We start from the raw sequence: 10,395 nt of genomic DNA on the forward strand, positions 1-10,395 counted from the left end.
CTTGTGCCATGTAATCTTGTACTCAAGGCTTGTTTTTCCTAGTCTAGAAGCTTGTGCAGAATGCTGTTTAAGTTTACTTCATCGCATATTCAAACTCCTTTTGATACTAACCTCGATGCCTTTGTTGTATTAACTCTATGTATTTGGGTTTAAATCATCAACTTTTCTTTTTACTGCATTTATCGATATTAAGTCAGCTTGCCAATCATATGTTCTAGTGACAATTCCCTATAGATAGTATGCAATTAAGAATCTTGTTTATCTTATTGCAATTTCTGCAAATTATTGGTTCATTTACCTCCTAGAATTATTATGCCTCACGAGCACACTAAATTAAAATGCGGATCGATAGGCAGCCACAGTGGTTTGGTTTTATTAGTTTATGATCAAATGCATATACGGGGCTCGAAAGGCAGGCTTTTGCAGTATAGGTAAGATTGCCAGAAGGCTATAATACACGTTAATTCTAGTTGGAATATTGGAGAGAGATTGACATAAGTAGCAATGCATTCTAAGAAAAGCGCCATCATATAAATTGGAAAAAAATGAAGTCTCTCAAGTTACTCATTTTTTATTTACTCTAATGCTGCATATTTGGTTAGCATAAAATTGATTAATGTCGGTTTCTGTTTGTTATATAGTCATAGCCCACTGTTGTTATCTACGTATTTGCCTATTTATTCTTATATTGTTTTGTTACAATTAGGGACAACTAAATGTTTGAAAAAGCTAATTCTTTTATTTCATTTGCACGATTTATAAGAGGTGGCACGAAAAATATTTGCAGGTCTAGCGATGTATTGCAATCGGCCATGTAGAATTTAGACAATTTTGACAACTTTACATTTGATAGCAAGGGAATGACAAAAACACTATTATGTGCTTTTATTTTTGGTTCGTGATGTGTGATTGTATTAGATGACAATGCAGTGATACTCTAACATACATGGTGTCTTGTGAGACAATTTTAAATTAACTAGTAGTTTGATTCAGTCTTACTTATGTTGTCCGAACTTGTAGATTATTAGTTTTTCAACTTCTTTCAACTTCTTTATAAAATCTTTCTTCGGTGAGCATATAATCCTGTGTGTAGAGGACAATTCGAATGCAAAGTAGATTTCTGCTTGTTGGATCTCTGGTTTGTTTGGCAAAGCTTTCTGTCATGGTATTCTAGCTTGAGCATTATGGGACAGATTTCTACAGATGAACTTATGTGATAAGATTATGTAATGCTCTTCTTAATATTTAAAGTGTTGATTTCAGCTTATTATTTGTGTGGATCTAATTTTTATGATATAAATATTTATAAGATTCAAGCTTAGATTAAACAAATTGGTATAAGGGTGTTGAGTCCATAGTGCTTGGTTTAATTTGGTTTTGAGAGGATTAATTTGAAATTAAAGTTAAAATTTAAGAGATAGAATATTTTTGTAATCTATAGGATATTTTTAAAGCATTTATCTAAATCAATAATATCTATTCTATCCAATTATTTTTTAAAAAATCTAATTTATATCAGATACAAATGGTGGCGACAATAGGTCGCCAGCCATAAAACTAGGTACAAAGTAACTTTTCTGCGGCGACGGTTTTGTCGCCGCTAATTATCTAACTTCAGTGGCGAAGTCGTGTCGGCGTGAATTATCTAACTTTAGTCGGCTGATACGGGATGTCGCCGCGGCTAATTATCTAACTTTAAGCGGGCGACAATTTTCGCCACCAAATAGTTTTACGCGGGTGTTTTAGGCGGCGGCATCGGGCGACGCAATTGTCGCCAGCCAAAACTTTTTCGCTGGACATATTTTACTCTATGGTCGGCGACATTTGTCGCACTAAATCTTGTATCTGTACGTAGTGTAATAGCGCGGTTTATCTAAGCATCTTCCTATATAGTGACCAACTTCCTGATTTACGGTTCCTGCAAGAAATGATCAAAATATGAAGATTAAGTTGGAATAAATGAATGGGAAAAAGATAAAGTAAATGCACATTGGTCCTCAAACTAATGAGGGTGGTGTATTTTGGTAATTTTTTGGTTCAAACATGAAAATTATTGCAAAAAATAAATGAAGTCCTTTAGCGTCCATCTTAGTTGAGTAAATATTAATATATCGCTGAATATTCTTGAGTCATGATTTAGAAGCCATATCTCAATTTTAAAAATTTTCAATTTTATTGTTCGTTTTAACATGATTAGTTTACTAAATAAGCAGATGTTGAAAAGTAGATTTTATTTCAGCAGCTTCAAATATCCTAAAGATTGATTTTAACATTGGATCATTGACTTTTAGCATCCTATAAGTCCAAAAACAAACTGTAATATGATTCTTGGTATATACTATATGTGGTATAGACTAAAATAATACATGTATTTATATATTATATTTATATATATATATATTATATTATAACTATATTGGCTATAATACTTATCGATAATACAAAGTGGTGTATCCGAGTTTTTGCTGTGAGATTCTAACCCTTTTGATCATTTTCACAACATCTAGATCAAAGTATTCAACCAACCAACTACTCTACCTAGAGAATCAGGCCTTATCATCCGCAACTGTGAGAAATTATCATACCTAGACTTGCAACATCTCTTTACCAAGGCAGAAAACATTACCTGGTGCTTGGTTTATCAATACATATAGCAGCATAGATTCTCAATGTATATAGAATTGACTCTATACTTTTAAAATGTACAAGTCATGGTGCGAAAAGTTTTCCAACCTTTAGATTAAGGAATGTATGCGTCGCAATGGATAGTGGTCCTCTAGGGTTGAATGGTTAGTTGGTTGAATAGTATGGTTTATAATAAAAATGGTCAAAGGACATATCTTAAAACGATCAAAAACTTATAAGAGCCAATTCTCTGTACTTATTACAAATCCAAGTCGAACTATTAATAAATATATTATATATATTATATAATATATATATATATATTTATAATAATATATATATAATATATAATATATATAATATATATATATAGTAGTCCGGCTACATACCTTAAAGTATCAGAGCTCTTCGTACTTATCAAGTTGTTTTCGTAATAGAGCTTGCCGAATCGACGATCATGACGTTAGCATTATGTAGGAGCATATTAAAATTTCTAGAAATCAAATTTATAATGTTTGCGATATCATTAAGCCTTAACGATCAAAAGCTCACAAAATTGACAATTTTGTACGCTGGTATGAGATATTTCGCTAGTTAACGGTGAAAAAGAATTCCGGATAAGCTTGAATTTTTGATAGAAAATTCTAATACACTACCCTAAATAAAGATCAATAACTCCGATCTTTAACAATTGAAGATCTGATCATGGATGTGATCCATTTTTAGGATTGCCGTTTTGAGTTTAACCGTTCATTTTATATCCTGTCTTGATAGACTTTATTATGATTTCGCAAAAAATTAACAAAAATTTATTTTCTATAAGTTTCAAATACTTTAGATTAACGTTAACGGTACTGGATCTGTCGTTCGAATAAGCCAAGTGTGGAATACAAATTATAATGTTGAAAGCTCTTATAACGTCATATAGGGAGTATTGAGTAGCCCTAACTCTATATATATAGAGCTAGGAGAGAGAGAGAGAGAGAGAGAGAGAGAAAGAGAGAGAGGAGCTAGGCTCCTATGCTTTCGAAAGTACGAGCCCGTACTTGTAAGTATTTCGCTGATGGGACGTCCTATCGGCGATCGAGTTCCATTAGACATGTCTACGCTATGAACTATCTAGAAACCAAATTTCATAATTTTTGACTTCGTTTGTCTATTAACGAGTAGGCCTCAAAATGACGGTGAAAATAATCTCTCATAAAAATATGATAAATGACTCAAATTTCAACAATCGAAAGTATTGCCTGCTATTTGACGTTAAGTAGAATTTTCTTTAAATTTTCATGTATTGGATACTTCTAACCGTTGAACTTAAAAACGTGCCGGCATCGCGTCTAAAAAGTCATTTTTGGAACCTTTTGATCGCTTAGTAAATTATGTCAAAATTATAAATTGTTTCTAGATAGTTCGCAATATGATAGATTATAACCTAACGAGAACGATCGTCGAATCGGATATCTTCATCGAAGAACAACTTATTCAAGCACGGAGGTCCCGGTACTCTTCGAACGATAGTAGATGGACTATATATATATATATATATAATATATATATATGTATAATATATATATATCATATATATAGTAATAGATATACATAACAATATATATATACATTATATATATTATACTATATAGCCATTAGCCCATATATATATATTACATATATATATATATATATATGAACTAGGCTAATGATACTATTACTAGCACAAGTCATTGGTGTACCAGTTTTTCGCGACATTGATTAAATGTGCAGTTAGGATGATGGTGGGCTCTCTAAGGGTTGATAGGATGGTTGTTGAATAAATTATAATCTAAGGGTGAAAAGCTGATCCAAAAGGGTAGATCTAACGGCGGAAAAACTTGGTAGCACCACATGCTTCGTCTATAATAGCATAGTAGCCGCAACTCCTCTCTCTCTCTCTCTCTCTCTCTCACTCCTCTCTTCTGCTATATATATATAATATATATATATATAGAGAGACGAGAGAGAGAGAGAGAGAGAAAGAGAGAGAGAGAAGCAGGACTGCCTGTGGGCTCTTCAGAGGCACCGGAGGCTCCGTGCTCCGAAGCCAATTTTTCGATGATGAATTTCAGTAATCGACTGATCGGCTCCGTTAGTACCTTGATCTAGCATATTTGAAGTTTCTAGAAAAAATATTTTTTAGAATTTTGATATAAATTTACATAGCAATCGAAATGATTCAAAATCAAGATAATTTTAATGGCTGAAAATAAAAATTCTATAAAAAGGTGGTGAATATCCGAACTAAAATTTTCGATCAGAAATATTTGATACTTGGTTGTATGGATTGTATAGAAGAATGTTTATATCAAAAAATTTCGATCATTGATTTGAATGCTTTCTAACAACGAACACCGTTAAACTTGAACATCGACCCGATATCAACCATTAAAAATTATTGATTTTAAATCCTTGCTGATCACTAGGTATAATGATATCAAAAATCCAAAAATTATTCTAAAAACTCAAATACACTAATCAGTCTAAGGAAACCGATCGGTCAATTCGAAGCTCCATTCATCGAAAACGACCGTTAGGAGCACGGACCTCCGTGCTCCAATAGCACACAAAGAGAAAAGAAAAAAGAAAAGAGAAGAAAAGAGAGAGAGAAAAATCTGTTAACTTTAAACCCCATCTAATAGTGGGTTTTCAGTAAAAAGGCGAATTGAAATCTCATCATGTCCGATCTATCTAGATGGAGTGTGGATGTTGTAATAGCCAGGAGTTGCTCTAAGAGCACGACGGTTAAGAGCACAACAGCCACTCACTCACTCCTCTGCTCTCTCTGCTCTCTCTCTCTCTCTTTCTCTCTTCTATCTCCTGCTCCGCTCCCTCTCTAATATATATATATATTAATATATATATATAGAGAGAGAGAGTTGATACTATGGATATCTTTCACAGTATCATCTCCATGTTTGGGCTATCGACGTTTTTAGCCATTGGATTACTTTTTTATTAGCAAGTAGTCCTTGATCAAACACTATTATTCCACCTAAACACACACTACACACCATCATCTCACCTCACATCTCTGCCAATCCAAGGGCTAAACAACCAAGTATTCACTTGGGTGATACTTGTAAAAGTAATATCTAGCCCTACTATATATATATATATATAGCTAATATACTATTAATAGCACAAAGTCATCTGCGTGCCTAAAAGTTTTTGGTCATTGGATTAAGAGATGTCGGTTATGGATGATATGGGCCGCCCTAGGATTGAGTGGGTGGTTGCTGGAATAGTTATAATCAACGGTGAAATGATCAAATAAGGGTATATCTAACGGCGGAAAACTTATAGGCAACCGGTGCTTCGTGCTAATTAATAGCATAGTAGCCGGACTCTTCTCTCTCTCTCTCTCCTCTCTCTCATCTCTTCTCTCTCTCTTTTTCCGTCTTCTCATCTCCTCTCTCATAATATATATTATATAATAGGTCTATCTAGGATCTTTTGTAAGCACGCACGGTGTTGGTATTAAGTTTCTTTAAAAACTTGGATCTAGCCGGCGACGCCTTAGATATGCACACTAGAAGCCTCAATTACTAGCCACATATTGTTTGACTTTATGATCCAATGATGCAAAATTTTTAAAATTTGGTTTTTATAATTTCAAATGCTTAAAGATTTCTAACACTCTATCTCAAATCCAATGCCTACTAAATTTAATTTTGGGGAGAAAAAATTGGACCCAAAAATCTTTTAAAATATTTATTACAAAACAGCATGAAATTCTTAGCACAGTAAATTACTTTACCTTCTTTATACTGATTGTATGAAGGAGCTGTGAGCCGTTGTACGACAGACAGGTTCAACAACATCTCCTGGTGTAGTATAACCGATTCAACCACGTACATAAAGCCGTTGCATATAATGTTAAAAGCAACCGGTCGATTTGATAGCCATGCCAACTATTATCCCACAGAAAGAAAATATTTTGCCCTCACAAATATGATAATGCTTAATATATGAAACAAGTGTAACACTCTACAGTCCAAGTTGTGTAAAAATGCAGCTTGCTGTCTTTATAGTTCTTCCGGGTACATCTGACATATCATAATATTCAATGACATTTGCAAATTTAGAAGGTAAAATTATTCTTGAGAGTAGAATATATATCGTATAAGCATTTATACAGAAAAATGAGGGGAGTCAAGAGAAAATCAAGGAGATACTTGTTGACTTGTTTGATGCTGAGTCTATGAGTAACTACGACTTATATTTTGTGAAAAAATAATATTTTTGTTATATCTAATATATTAAATTATAAAAAATTGTCTGTTTAGTCATTTGATCTATGGTTTAGGCTTTTTTCCTTTAGGATTTTTGTTGGTTTAAATCGTTAATCAGTGAAAAAATTAAAACCATAGTTTACTAAAGTGAAAAATTGTAACCTACACAGTGTTACCAAAGTGAATTTTAATAAGCCATATATGAGGAGTATGAAGTTTTTATATGTTTTAAATAGGTGAGTAAACGAAAAGGGAAAAATGAGATCGGCATAATATTTACAATAGAAAGCACTAAACCATATGCGTGACATTAGAAGTTTTCTTTAAAAATGGGAAAAGGTAAAGGGTTCAAAAAACTACTGTCAGTGAGAATATATCTTAGCAATTAGCGGTGTTTGCGTTGTCTGTAAATACTACTCTGAAAATTTTTTTTCGCTTGAAAATTGGTTTTCCCGTTGTTTGGTTACTCGCGTCAAAAAAAAGTTGCCAGAAAAAAATTTTTACTGGATTCTGCGTAATAAAACAAAGTTTTTGTTTTCCGCCCACACGGCGGAAAACGAAACTTGATCGCCAAAAGGCGGGCTCACAGGTTGAAAAATCACGGTCCACGAGAAAACCTGATTCTCGTGGATCCGCAGAGTGGTCCAACTGTGGAACTCACTCACCCACTTTTTCTTCTCTCATAATATAATATATATATATATATATAGTGGCGGCTAGGATGCTATAGAAGCCAAGAGGGCTCCAGTGCTTCCACCTTTATTTTCGATGTTTCGGACTCGATGATCGACGATCGGCTTCCGTTAGACTTGATCTAGAGGTATTTGAAGTATCATAGATAAATAAATTTTGTGATTTATTCCATATCATTTGCCTAAGTAATCGAAGTGGTCAAAATCAACGGCTAAAAAATAAAAAATCTTACAAAAACATAAATGATATTGATATTTAAAATTTTAGATCAAAGTTAATTGATCTTGTTTATATATTAAAAATTTTCTTATCAAAATTTCATGTGATTTGGATATTTCTACACCGTAAACTTGGCAACCCGGCTTACCACGACCATTAAAATTATTGATTGTTGAGCGCCTTCGATCTAGGCAAGTGATATCGGAAAAATCACAAATTTATTTTCTAGATATTCACAATACTCTAGATCAACTCTACACGAGGCCGATCGTCGATTCGTAAGTCCGAACATCGAAAACAATTTGGAAAGCACGGGGCTCCCGTGCTTCATAAGCATACCAAAGCCAATATATATAATATATATATATATATATATTATATATATATATATTATTAAAATATATATATATATTATATATATATAAATATTTATTTGTAAATTTGTAATTATTTATAATATCTCTAAATATATTAAACATAATGATGTAATAATGTTATTATAATGTTAAATATATTAATAACCTAGAAAGATCAATAACTTTGATCTAAAATTTTAATGTCATATCATCATATTTTGTAAGATTTTTATTTTCAGCCGTTGATTTTGAGCCACTTCGATTACTAGGCAAATGATATGGAAAAATCACAAAATTTATTTTCTAGATACTTCAAATACTCTAGATCAAGTCTAACGGAGCCGATCGTCGATTCGAAAGTCCGAACATCGAAAATAAAGTGGAAGCATGGAGCCCTCTGTGCTTCTATAAGCATCCTAGCCGCACTATATATATATATATATATATATATATGAGAGAGAAAAAGTGGGTGAGTGGTCCACAGTTGGACCACTCATGCGGTCCACGAGAATCAGGTTTTCTCGTGGACCGTGATTTTTTCAACGCTGTGAGCCGCGCCTTTTGGGATCAAGTTTTCGTTTTCCGCCCGCTGTGGGCGGAAAACAAAAACTTTGTTTTTTACGCAGAATCCGTAAAAATTTTTTTCTGGCAACTTTTTTTTACGAGTAACCAAACAAGGGAAAACCAATTTTCAAGCGAAAAAAATTTTCAGAGTAGTTTTACAGACAACCAAACACCGCCTAAGTAAATTATTCTGCACTGACAAGTAGTTTTGAACCCTTTACCTTTTCCATTTTTTAAAGAAAACTTCTAATGTCACGCTATGGTTTAGTGCTTTCTTATTGTAATATTATGCGATCTCATTTTTCCCTTTTCGTTACCACCTCCATTAAAACATATAAAAGAACTTCATACTCCCATTATGGCTTATTAAATATTCACTTTGGTACACTGTAGGTTACAAAATTTTCACTTTAGTAAACTATGGTTTTAACTTTTTCACTGATTTAACGATTTAAACCACAAAATCCTAAAGTGAAAAAGCCCTAAACCATAGATCAAAGTGACTAAACAGACAATTTTTTATAATTAATATATTAGATATAACAAAAATATTATTTTTCACAAAATATAAGTTGCCATAGTTACTCATAGATCAGCATCAACAAGTGCAACAATATCTCCTGAATTTTCTCTTGATCCCCTCAATTTTTTTTCTGTATAAATGTTATACGATATATATTCTACTCTCAAGAATAATTTTACCTTCTAAATTTGCAAATGTCTTGAATATTATGATATGTCAGATGTACCCGGAAGAATATAAAGACAGCAAGCTGCATTTTTACACAACTTGGACTGTAAGTGTTACACTTGTTTCATCTATTAAGCATATCATATTTTGTGATGCAAAATATTTTCTTTCTGTGGATATAGTTGGATGGCTATAAATCGACCGGTTGCTTTAACCTTATATGCAACGGCTTTGTACTGGTTAATTCGGATATACTTACACCAGGAGATGTTGTTGAACCTGTTTCTGTCTACAACGGCTCACAGTACTTCATTACAATCAGTATAAAGAAGGTAAAGTAGATTTACTGTTGCTAAGAATTTCATGCTGTTTTGTATAAATATTTTAAAAGATTTTTTGGGTCCAAATTTTTTCTCCCCAAAATTAATTTTAGAGCATTGGATTTGAGATAGGAGCTGTTAGAAATGCTTTAAAGCATTTGAAATTATTAAAAACCAAATTTTAAAAAATTTTGATCATTGGATCAAAAGTCAACAATAGTGGCTAGTAATGAGGCTTTCTAGTGTGCATGATCTAAGGGTCGCCAGGCTAGATCCAAGTTTTTAAGAAACTATAATACCAACACGTTGGTGCTTACAAAAGCATCCTAGATAGACCTATATATATATATATATATAGAGAGAGAGAGAGAGAGAGAGAAAAAGAGAGAGAGAGAGAGAGAGAGAGAGAGAGAGAGAGAGAGAGTCCGGCTACTATGCTATTAATAGCACGAAGCACTCGGTGCTATCAAGTTTTCCGCCGTTAGATCTACCCTTTTGATCATTTTCACCCGTTAGATTATACTATTCAAGCAACCACCCACTCAATCCTAGGGGGCCCATATCATCCTAACCGCACATCTCTTAATCCAATGACCAAAAACTTTGTAGCACCAATGACTTTGTGCTATTAATAGTATATTAGCCTATATATATATATATAT

The sequence above is a fragment of the Ananas comosus genome, unplaced genomic scaffold, assembly GCF_001540865.1.
Source record: "Ananas comosus cultivar F153 unplaced genomic scaffold, ASM154086v1, whole genome shotgun sequence".
NCBI lineage: Eukaryota > Viridiplantae > Streptophyta > Magnoliopsida > Poales > Bromeliaceae > Ananas > Ananas comosus.